Source organism: Sebastes fasciatus, chromosome 1, assembly GCF_043250625.1.
Source record: "Sebastes fasciatus isolate fSebFas1 chromosome 1, fSebFas1.pri, whole genome shotgun sequence".
NCBI classification, from domain to species: Eukaryota; Metazoa; Chordata; class Actinopteri; order Perciformes; family Sebastidae; genus Sebastes; species Sebastes fasciatus.
The window spans coordinates 14,228,144-14,240,806 of NC_133795.1; the positions used below are offsets into that span (position 1 = coordinate 14,228,144).

The 12,663-nt window shown below is 43.4% G+C and overlaps 1 protein-coding gene across 9 annotated transcripts in view; it reads right to left on the reverse strand.

Annotated features, from left to right (window-relative positions):
• The window catches only part of foxp4 (forkhead box P4), a 112,549-nt gene extending 100,150 nt beyond the window's left edge, over nt 1-12,399 (reverse strand). For 8 of the 9 annotated variants that reach the window (XM_074630908.1, XM_074630902.1, XM_074630879.1 and 5 more), the window contains exon 1: nt 11,758-12,397. The gene's annotated coding sequence lies outside the window, so the exon portion shown is untranslated. Of the gene's footprint in view, nt 1-11,757 lie in introns of all 9 variants that reach the window. The other variant, XM_074630917.1, reaches the window with a different exon arrangement.
• Nucleotides 12,400-12,663: the final 264 nt, after the last annotated feature.

Genomic DNA, 12,663 nt, shown 5'->3' on the forward strand with positions numbered 1-12,663 from the left:
AACAATTTAAATATTATCCAGAAACCCTCACAGGTACTGCATTTAGCATAAAAAAATGCTCAAATTATAACATGCAGGCAACAACAGCTGTCAGTGTGTCAGTGTGCTGACTTCACTATGACTTGCCCCAAACTGCATGTGGTTATCATTTAGTGGGTATGTCTGTAAAGGGGAGACTCGTGGGTACCCATAGAACCCATTTTCATTCCCATATCATGAGGTCAGAGGTCAAGGTACCCCTTTAAAAATGGCCATGCCAGCTTTTCCTCGCCAAAATTTAGAGTAAATTTGGAGCGTTATTAAACCTCCTTCCCGACAAGCTAGTATGACATGGTTGGTACCAATAGATTCCTTTCTAGTTTCATATGATGTCATCGTCACTCTTTAAAACTGAGCCAGCTACAACCTTCGAAATATTGATTGTGTTAATGCATTAAACAGAATTTACATTATTATGGCGTTGACTTTGACAGCCTTTAAATAAACATGAAAATAGCACATGCCAGGTGGTGGTGGAAATAGATTTTTCCTCATATATATATAATAGATTTTCCTCCGTTCTGTATCAATTCATATTCACAGCTTTAAAAGCTACACATCAGAGGGTGACTTCACCTCAGAAAACTAGTTTTCTATTTCTGGAAGAAGACTAATTATAAAGCTCTGCCCCTGGGAAAGAAAAGCCCCTCTTGAAGGAGAGAGGGAGGCAGAGAGTCCATTCAGCACTGGCATCAGTGGAATATAAGTTTGTCTCTCTCTACTTCAGCGAGCAGCGGAGCAGAACCGAACAGATACAGTGCGCTCCGCTCATCTGTCCATCCCCGGCTCCTCGGGGAGGTATGGGAGGAATGGAGAGGGAGAGAGGGACGGAGAGGGAGGGAGGGAGGGGGCTCAAAAGGAGAATTAAAAGGAGAATCAGTGCAGTATGGTGAGTCTCTCTGATTGGATAATGAATTGAATGATTATTAGAGCCCGGCTAGTAAAGTTACGCAGAAATCTCAGCTCGTCATCAGCCAATCAACACGCTCCCTCATCAACCAATCAAACCCCCACCCCGAGGGGGTGCAGCGGGGGGAGGTTTCTATTTGCTCTTCCATCTGCCTATTTCTCTCTCTCTCCTTTTCTCTTACAACACGCCATCCTGTCTTCGGTACAGCTGCCCTCATCTTTCTCCGTGGGAGACAGAGAATTCTCAAAGCCACAATTACCGCACAGAACTATCAATTTCCCCTTCAATTAACCCTGTGGGAAGAGAGGGGACGAGGGAGAGGAAGGAGAGAGCGGAGAAGGGGAAGAGAGATTCAAATTTGGGATGAAGAGGGCCACCTCGGTCCCTCCCCCCCCCACACCATCCACGTCCTCCCCCCAGGGTGCAGTCATGTGTTTGGGCTGAGGAGGGAGAGAATTACACCTCCTCGGGATGAACTTGACCCCGCCACTGGAGGTCAAACAAGTTACTATACAGCACAGGCCCCCTATCCTCATTACCAGCAAATAGGCCCAGCCACTGCTCCACTAATGCAAACTGTATGTTAATAACCAGCCAGCGCAGAGCTGTCGAAAGCTAAGAGAGAGACGGACAGGGAGGCCGAGCGGCGAGGAGGAGGATGGAGGGAGAGAGAGAGAAAGGGTGAAGGGGAGAGGAGGGGGCGTGAGCCGGGAGTTGTGTTTCTTAGATCAGCGACTAAGGGCCTGCGCGCCGTAACAACGGACAACTGTGACGGCATGCCTGCTCTCTGCTCCCCTCTCCTCCTCTTCTTTGCTTTCCAACTTCCCTTCCCACCTCCTCCTCCTCCTCCTCCCTCCACCCACTCTCTGAGCGAACCCTGGGGGGAGCCGCTCAAACCGAACCCAGCCTTCAGCAAACTTTCGCAGGCAAACTTTTCACAAAGCCCCCAGAAGCCGTACGCCTGCTTGACACCACGGAGCATGCCAGGGTTTCATTGGCACTCACCCTCCCTCCTGTCCTCTCTCTTTTTTTTTGTACTTTAGTCCTTCGTTCCTCCCTCAGAGTCCCCTCCCTCGTTTATGCCGACTACTTTCCGAGGCTAATGCACTGTTCCTGACTGACCTTTAGACAATGGAAACCTGCAGCAGCACAAGTTGCCGATTAGGGCTACAGGTTGCATACGGCAGCGCTGACCTTCACTGGGCCAACGGGCATTGTGGTGTCTGCTAAGCCAACCACCCAATGGCTGCCTTTCAGCCTGGTAATAAATGCCCTCAGTCCTTGAAGAAAACATTCCTGTGTTTTCTCCGTTACTTGCTGTTTGTTCTTCATAAGAAAGTCAGGCTTTTTGTTCCTCTGCATTTGTTGTGATTGTTAGAGAATCTGGCCGAGACCCGGTCTGTTTTTTTAGCACTGTGAGGCTCGATCGTTTCGTTCAGGGACGAGCAGGTGTGCTGACAAAACATTGCATTCATGTTTCACTACAATCACAAAATGGACTGAATGTAATTCTTTGAAAGAGTACGTAAAGTTTACAAACCTTAGAATTATTAGTGTGAAATAGTTTCCTGCCTCTATTACATGAAATTTGCTTGCAAAATATTGAAGAAAGAAGCAGTCCTTTAAACAGTCACTCTCGACAAATGCTGCTTCTCAGAGACTACTCAGAGCCACTGGTTGAACTTGCATTGAGTCTTGTCATTTCAGAATAAATGATTCCTATTGAAACGGGGCCTGAGGAGAGGTAGCAAACGTTGGAGGTAAACTGTGATGACAGCTTGGATGTAATGAAGAGGCTGAGGGAACACAGAGCCATGATAATTAGAGACAACAGGCATGACAAGGAGAGGAGGAGAGAGCACAGACGGGGGGGGGGGGGGGAGAGTAGATGGACAGGAGAAAGTGCAACAGAAGAAGAGGCGAGGAGGAGAGAGAGAGAGAGAGAGAGCGAGTGTTGAGTCCTTCACAGTGAGCGACTGTCGGAGCTCCGACAGGGAAAAGAACACTTTCCGATCAACCACGGACCAGAAATGAAGGCAGCAGTGGTAACTGAAGGCACGCATGCTGTGTGTGTGTGTGTGTGTGTGTGTGTGTGTGTGTGTGTGTGTATGTGTGCTGTTATGAGTGACACGCAAACATCTTTCTCGATACATTAAAAAATATTAAAGTAAAATAAAACAGATTTTCTTTTTGTACGTCTCGTCATAAGTGGAAGGAGGAAAAAATGTCTGTGTTGAAAACATTGTGTTGTGCCTTTGTAGATACAGTGGAACAGTGAGAATGTGACAGCAGTATAGTCGAATGATGTTTTTCTCTTTTAATCCAGGAAAAAATTGTTTTAATTAATTGTTGAAAGAAAAAATAAAGGCATTTTTTTTCCTTTATTTTAAAACTTCAATTGATGTATTGAAGTTGAAAATGAAAAACTATAGCACACGTAAAAGAAAAAAAAAACAATTAGAAAACTTTTTCTTTAATTAACATAAAATCTGATAAATATATATTTGTACTATCATATACAGCCTGTTAGAACAATTTGAAAATTACCTTGGCTTGAACGGTGAGCCAAGAAGAATCTAAATACTCAAAGACTTCTCTCTTCACTTACTTTTATTCTTGTTTTTCCCCCTGACCAGCTCTCTGCCGGCAAACAACTAACGCTGCTTCAAAGGCCAACAGCCCACAACGCAAACACACACACACACACACACACACACTCCTCTCTCCTCAGGAACATGAGAGCTGGCTCTAATTCACAGGCTGGTAAAGCTGTGGTGGACAGCAATCTTGATCTGGCAGGATTAGGCTACTTTTATTTCCCCGAGAGCCACGGGGAGGGAGGAGAGGAGAAGGGGAGGGAGGTGAGTGTATGGGGGGTTAGGGGGGGGGACTAAAATCCTTCTGCAAATGTCAAACAACGACCGGTGACCAAGGGGCCGCAGAGATACACACTCACATGCAAGCTCACACACTCATAAACACTCCTGGAAAAAAAAGCCCACAAAGAGAAGAGACTCATCACTCTCCGTCTCATCAGTCTGAGAAGAAGGGGGCAAGAAGGGAGCAAAGCAGGAGGAGGAGGAGGAGGAGGAGGAGGAGGGAGCAAGGGAGGGAAGGAAGGAAGGAGGGAGGGAGTAAAAGAGGGAGGGAGTGAGGGGAGGGGGGGGGATTACACAATTATTCAGATAACAGCTGGGTATAATCTAGTGGCAGATGTCTCTCGGTCAACAATGCCCACCACACACAGGCGTGCATGTGTATGCGCATACACACTAGTTTCAATGCCCAGCGAGCAAGCCACAAATCGGCCGCTGATGAACTTAACGCAGCTCTCTTATCTGCTCCGTCTGGGACAGATGAAACAATCTATAAAAATAATGACACAGAGCTTGTTTTTTTTCCTCAATTATTAATTTAAAAAAAATAAAAATACACACAGGTTTGGTAAAAGCCACGACCTGTTTGCTTTTCCTCCCGACGGCCGTCTGGAAAACAAAACCTAAAACCTGAGGAATTCTGTCCGAGGAGGAGAGAGGTGAAGGGTCACCGCTTGATTGACAGTTAATTGTAGTTGCACACACACACGCACACACACATGAAGTGTACACACACACACATGCAGAGCAGCATCCCTCTCGTCTGTGAGCGATCTCCAAGACTCCCGATAGTGGCTCTAGCTTCCTCCCCCTCCTCTTCCCTCCCCTCTCTGAAAGGGCACTATAGAAGCCATAGAGTCCGCACCCCACTGGGCCAAGCCTGTACAGTCTCTTCACCTTGAGAGCCGCAGCAGGAGGAAGAAGAAGAAGAGGAGGAGGAGGACACAAGTTGACAAGACAGACACAAAGAGAGCATGTCCTCCTTTTTCTCCTTTTCTAAAGGGCCAGATCACATTCATCATATTTACTTTTGAAATTTCTTCCAGAAGTTTTTGGTAAAAACTTAACTCCCAAGTGAACAAAATCTACATGTGAGGTTACAGCGGAGGAAGGAAGGAAGGGCGGTGAGAGCGAGCCCTGTCAATCCGTCAACCCAGGCAGCCTATTGTGATTTGGTTTAACACTGGTTAACAGCTCGTCCTGTCAGGGGATGGATCATCCCACGGCGCCTCACATGCTAATAGCTTAAGTAGGCATCCCATGTCCCCCGGAACTAATACCATAAATACTAATACCATAAAAGAGCGGTGTGCGCCGCCAACGCTCCAGCCTCACTTTCGCCTGCGTTAGCCAACATCCCGATACTTTACGGATTAGAAAACATAATGAGATGCATTTAAATGGTTATTATACCTCCCCGGTCCAGGATGGTGAGGAACGGAGACAAGGGGAGATACCGCATTGCTAATTTCCTATCACCATATGTTAATGTAAAGTCAATCCTGGTTGAAGCAATTCAAACATGCTGATGGTGAAAAGATGCTTAAATAAATCTGATTAATGGTAGATCTGATAACCGCAGTCAAAAAAGACACATCAGGACCCAAAATGAAATCTGAATATGAGGTTTAATCAACTCATAAGAGAATAAAACCCTAACCGTAACCCCTAACCCTAACCTTGTGAATCTCAGCATTTTATGGGAGCGCTCATTCGTCCGCTCGGCAGATTTTTACCGCCGCAGCACCGCGGACAAACCGAGCACTCCAGAGCTGTGTGACGCTTCTCTACAGTCAGACGGTTTATGAAATGTGCAAAAAAATTGCGTGTGCGCGCGTCTGTCTGTCTGTGTGTGTATCCATAACATTCAGAGTCTCGCGCTCCGCAGCTGTCACCTACCCTTCACAGCCATCCTTTCAATACACATTAAAGCAGTGCTGCAGAAAGTTTAGTCACATTGTTGTTCTGAGCGAAGCTTTCCACTGATCTGCTCCCTCGGTTCCCCCCTCGCTCGATTGACGGCTGCCCTGTCAGTTTGTCGCGGCGCTTTAGAAAACACCAACGGCTCTCTGATGAAGTGCTTACAAAAGGTCATAGGGTGGAGGCGATGGAGAGGAGGGGAGCCGACTACTGAGGGAGAGAGAGGGAGGCAGGGGAAAAGGAAAGGGAGACGGGACGGAGTGAAGGAAAATCCATAACACAAATACAGCTGTCAGAAGCAATGCGGAGTTAGCAGGGGACACAACGACCGATGAGAAGCTTTTTCACGAAGATGCTCCAACACAACGGGCACTTATTTTTTTCCTGCTTCCGCCGTCCATCTCGGTGTTGCTCTACCTGGCTGTGCCACTGACCTAATGATACTGTGTGACTCTCTCTCTCTCTTTTTCTGTGTGTGAAATCAAACTTGATAGCTGCCTTACTTCACAATCTGTGCTCTCATCCCACCCCCTAGACTCCACAGCCCTCTCCTTCAGCTCCAGCCTCAGGTGCCAAGCGCACTCTGGAGAGGCAAGGCAAGGCAGCTTTATTTGTAGAGCACATTTCAGTAACAGGGCAATTCAAAGTGCTTTTACATAAACATTCAAGAACATTGCGACAAAGTGCAAAAAAGAACATTAAGACATAATTAAAACAGTTATAAAAACATTAAAGATTAGAAAATAAAAACAAGCTAAAAATAAAAGCTATAGGATATAAGCTAAAATAGAATTTAACACACAAGAGTAAAAGCTCTAGTGCAGTATATAAGATCATTATCTGGTCTAATAAAAGGCAGCAGCAGCAAACACGACAGTTTGAAGCTTTGATTTAAAAGAACTCAGAGTTGGAGTTGGTCCTGCAGGTTTCTGGGAGCTTGTTCCAAATATTTGGTGCATAAAAACTGAACGCTGCTTCTTCTGCATGTTTAGTTCTGACTCTGGGGACACTAAGCAGACCTGATCCAGATAACCTGAGAGGTCTAGATGGTTCATAAGATAGCAGAAGATCAGAAATATATTTTGGCCCTTAAACCATTTAGTGCTTTGTAAACCAGCAGCAGTATTTTGAAATCAATTCTCTGAGAGACAGGGAGCCAGTGTAGGCTGATCTAATGCTTCCTCAGCTATAATGACCCACGCCTAAAACACCACTCGCACTTTTCCCCTCTCGCTTCTACCAGCTTTTCACTCATATGTTCTATCTCTCTCTCTGCGTCCCTCTCTTGCTTCCCTTCCCCCCCTCCACCACCCACCACCTCCATGCCCATAGGAAACAGTCTCTTCCGCTCTGAGCTGTTGGGTCACTCCTTCCCACATCCATCAGCTGTTAATGGGCCGCTGCTCTGACTGTGGAGCTGGAGAAACATCTCTGAGCCTCCCAGCCATCCACCACACACACATATAGAAAAACTCATCTGGACATGTTAATGACCACGGGCTAAAACCATTGTGTCAAGCAAAAAAATGATTACCTTATCAATCAGAGAGGAGAAACATTTCTCACAGAATGAAGTTGGGACGGCGAGCGGGTGCCGCTGTCACCACATATGCATTGACAGCTCTTTCAAAAGACACAAAAGGCAAACAACTAGCTCTCTCTCTCACAGGTGGTCAACTTCCTAAAGACTGCCTAAAGACATCTTCCTCCATCTACCGCCTCCTGACCCGTCAAGAAAACACATCTCATCTTTGAAAAATGTGTGGGATTTATTATATGCACACACACACACACACAGACAGACACACACTCTCACACAAGTATTCAGCCCTCAACTTCTCCTAAATAACAGGTTCAATTAGAACCACATGTATAATCAGGCCTCAGTCTAAAGCAATGTGGCGGCACTTTCACTGTGCAGTCAATCACTTCAATACACAACCGGAGCACTCCCCCATGCACTCGCTGGCTGCCCATGAAGAATAACACCTTCATTTAATCCATTAATTTGTCAATTATATTTCATTAACATATTTTTAAAGAGGTAACAAGCTGTAATTGCCATATTGTAATGGCACTCAGTGATTACATATGGAGATGTGTAGATTTTCCATCTTTTTTATATCACAAGTTTTACTCCACAAAAATCTGAGATATACTAAATTAAAATATGCTTCATTTTAACAAAATTATACAGTTTGTTACAACCTACATAATATCTAATCCTGCACTATTTCCACATTTAAAAAGCCCAAAATATGTTCATCGCAATGCGCACACCCTGCAGTAACGGCAGCTTCAGGACCAACACTTGAAATAACTCCATTTAAAAACATGCTTTCCTGCACAGTAACATTTTTTTTTTTTTGCTTTTCTCAAACCCCATCTAAAAGATATTGAAAATTTAACCATTTCATCTTTTTTTTAAGCAGGTAAATGCACTAAGTGCTGCAATAGAAGTATCTATCACGGGTCAAATCCTACATGTATAGCAGAGTCGTATACGGGGTGCTCTTCAACATCACTTTGGAGCCAAAAGCCCACTCAGACTTGTGGGCTTGTGGGATAGCAGGAGGGCTTTAATGAGGAGAGAGCCAGAGATGGAGAGACGGACAGGCGAGCCATCAAAGCTACCGACGCACAGGACATTTAAAACTTCAAATACTGTCCATTTTCACTCGAGCAGGACAGGTGAATTGAGAAAAAAGCACTCTTGTGCACACACACTGCCGCACTCAGATATATACACTCTTTCACACACATACGTTCACACACGCTCATGCTGGAGCTAAGGACTCTCTGAGTGAGTTTATGGACTAACACAATCATGTTGCTGGCTTTTAATCCTGCTTGAAGGGGTTTTAAAGCGCATGAGATCCACAGACATTACTGCTAGACGCGTCTCATACATGTGCTTTGAGTCACACACACACTCACTATCAAGGCCGAGTTGAAAATCATCATTTAAGTAATGTGTCAGTAAGCATAACAGAAACAATTGTCTGGTGGAGAACAGAGTCTGAAACTGATAAAAATCAGCAGCACATGAGCGACTCTTACAAACAATGAAACAAAACAGGACATGGAAAAGACACAGCTGTCGAGAGGAGAGAGGGGGGAAAAAAAAGCAAAGAAGGAAAAAGTGTCGAGGCAAGTCAGATGAAAAAAGGTGGCAAACGCAGAGACACGGACGCACAATAGCCGACAGAGAGCAGAGAGAGTCAATCTGTCTCTGACACCTCTGGCTTCCTGCACACGTACACTCTCATTTTTACCCAAATAACTATACTTCTGTCTCTCAAATACTCTTTTGTGTCATTGTCTCCTATTATATTTACCATGAAAAGCCTGCCACTAATGTGATCAATGAGCAAAAGCACATCATAGAAACTTTACAGTGAGTTTAGGTGTTAAATGCTGCTGTTAAAATAGAAGTAGAAATTTAAAAAAAGGTGCTCTATCCTTTAGCAGTCTCGCGGTTCTCCCTGAGCTCCATTGTAGGTTTATTTTGAAAGGGAAAAGCAGTCAGGTAATTTTAAATAAAAATGTAACAAATAACTCAATTGTGCTGTAATCTGTATTTTGTTGGACGACTCCAAACATCATTCTTTTATCTGAGCAGAGAGAAAATGAAGCAGCCGAAAGGACATGTAGCTACAAGATTTATTAAAAAAGAAAGTAAATTATTTTGTTTCTGTATTTGTGGGAAATCAATTCAGCAAAATTTAGCAGGCTGAAAAGAATTATCTGAGATGCATTGAGGGGTTGTTGAACAATTATTGTCACACTATCAAAATGGTTGCAAATAATTCAGCTTCTTATTTCTTTGCTAAAAATTAATAAATCTTAAAATGTAATTTTGCTGATTTGGCATGAGGCATTAATGTGCAGATTTTTTATGAAGGCTAATGTGTAATTCATCCAGGTGAAATAAACTTTTTTTTTTATTATTCTAATTGTGCATACACTTTACACCATGAGGCCTCCCAGCCACCACAAAAATACCTGCTTTCCTGTCTGACACCAGAAATGTGACAAGGTCATAAAACGTGATGAAGAGCTTTTTCATTCCCGCTGGATCTTCTATTAAAGTGCAATTAAAAGTGTGTCATCGCGTCGCGGAAATGCCAGCACAGAGGACTGGAGGAGGGGTGGAGGAGGTGGTGGAGGTGGAGGAGGGACACAACAGGAGAGAGAGAGGACACAGTAAATAAAATTAATTATGCCAAATGCCCCGGCGCCCATCAATCACGGGGCAATAATGCCCGTGTCAGGGTGCGAACCCACACGGCCTGGATGCTTTTCTCTCACTGACAGACAACTAACAGCAATTAATTGTCGTTTCATCTCTCGCTCCTGTTTTTGTCTGCAGCTTTCCATCACGGGGACCTGAGTCCAGCTGACATCTGCGGGAATGTGGAGGCTGATGATGGTTCAACATTTCATTTGATGAGTTTTTTATTTTAGGAGGGGAAATAGAAAAAAGAACAGCAACTTTTTTTTTTACAATAAGTTGATGTTGCACATGTGAGATGCGCAATAGTTTTTAAAACTGTTTATCTCATTAAAAAAATTGTATTTAATTTTTTTTTTATTCCTGGTTATAAGTTTTTCTTTTCCCCATGCAGGAAGAAAAGGATAATTTTTCCTTTGTGGTGCATGCAGGCCTGCTTTCAGGCGGTTTGTGACTGCTAAAAAGAAAGGAAAAACCAGGGTCATGCAGAGGTTCTGGCTGCAGACTTCAACCCCCACAATTTCTAAATTTATAATATAAAGTCAGCTCTAAATATGCGGGCATATTTTTATATATTTGATCATCAAAAAGCAACAACACGTGTATTTCATTTCATGCAGTCTAATTTGTGAATTACTCAAGTAGACGCATCATTGTTACAAAGCACTAATTATCACTGTCTATACAGTTCAGATCCGTTTTAATAATCTAAGTTAAACTTTTTACTAAGCATGGACAACTTTTTTCCTCCACGCCCTGCTGCTGTTAAAACCTCCAGATGTTTATATTGATACTATTTGTAAAATAGAACAGAACGCAGTGAGGTCACAAAACGCGGTTCCAATTCCAAAAGTCAAAAAGGGTTCGAAAAGAAACTATTGTCCTCTGACCTATTGATAAATGTCCACAAGTCTCTCTCTTAAAACAAGGAGTCTATTATCTTCAGTGAGGGGTATAAAACCATTTTATTTAATTTAAAAAAACGTTATTGTTTAATTATGAAAAAACTAAATTTAAAGACAGTACCGGCTGGGAGTTAAACAGGTATAAAGCAATGACAAAGCCTTTTACGCACACCGGTGTGGTGCGTCAAATTATCACCACATAACCAACGTCGGTGTTTATTATTAAATCCTTTAACAAGGGTTATTAACGGGCAACGTTTTTGTTTTTTTTGCCTCCATTCAGATCCGACATCTTAGTTATAGTGCAAAACCTGTGAGAGGAACTTTTGAACGAGGACATCAGACTTTCTTTAAGCTCCTCTCTCACACCACACCAAACTATATGCTTTGATCAATTAGAAGAGGTCAAAATAAAAATGCCATTTAAGTAAACTACAGTTTGTGACTGTGTGTGTAGAGTACAACACGTGTGAATGAAGCGACGAGACAGAAATAAAGTTATTCCTGGACCGTTTTCTTGCTTATTGTAGAAATAGAAAAAGATGAAAGAGGATTTTAATACGTGGCTGATAATAAGTTTAGTTCAACTATCAGGTGAAAAAGAAAGTTCAAATGAAAAACATGGACGCAGAGAAGTGAGAAAGAGGAAAACTCAAGAGTGTCTATAATATAAAACGCTGTTTATACTTGACTTTTAGGAGTTTCACAAACAATGTGCATGAAAAAGTTTTTTTTGTTGGACTAATGTGTGTATCAGAGAGTTTCAATGGAAAACACAGAGCAAGGAGGAAAAGAGTGAGGAAGGTTATAATAAAAAAAAAGCGAGAGAGAGAGAGAGGTGAAGAAAGGAAAAAGTGTAGATAATGCATCAACCTGTTCTCTTGTTTCTCTGAAGAAGTCAACTTTCACGCCAGGTTGGTTGGTTGGACCATGTGGACAGCCAGCCTCAGCTTCTGCTCCTCAAACACCCGGCGCGTCCACTCTCTCTCTCGGCGACAAAGGAGGGGACGAAAAAGGCAACAACAAAAAAAAAAATAATAATCAAAAATGGAAAAAAGAAACAAGAGAAAGGAGGAGAGAGAGAGACAAGAGAAAATCTAGGAATCTAAGACCGCAGGACCATTACTTTTTTAAAACGACAAAGCGGTGTGCTCGTTAGTCCTTTTTCCTTTTTCCCCCTTTTGTGTTGTGTGCGTCCTCTCTCCTCGGAGTGGCCCCTCTGGAGTGAAGTCAGAACAATACTGCCGCTAAAAACTCTCTGCACTGTTTGTGCGCAAGTTGCCGCGGCGGAAGAAAAGCGCGTCTTGTTTTGTTGCGTCTGCTTCTTCTTCTTCTTCTTCTTCCTCCTCTTCCTCTCTCGCTATCTCTCTCTCTTCAAGAGGGCTTATTCAACCTCTCCACCGGTCCGCACTTTTTGGCATCCCGTCTGTCTTGTTGCTTTTGCTCGTTCGCTTGAAAATCAGAGGTTGAATCACCACCAGGGCTGTAACAGTGAGTGAGTGGACGAGTGTGTGAGTGTGTGTGTGTGTGTGTGTTGAGAGGGGGGACAGTTTTGCAGCGTTACCGTAATGCCTCTAAAAGCAAGGTGCGCGTTTTTTCATCACTTGCCCCCTATATATCCTCCTGGGAACTGAGTAAAAAAAGTCTTCCAATTACTTTTTTTGTGTGATTTCCTTCCTATTTAGGGTTAAAAAGAAAATCTTACAGTTTAGGCTTTTTGAACTTTATTTTTTATTTTACAGCATGTCCACTGTAGTAGTGGACCACAGGACTATTTCA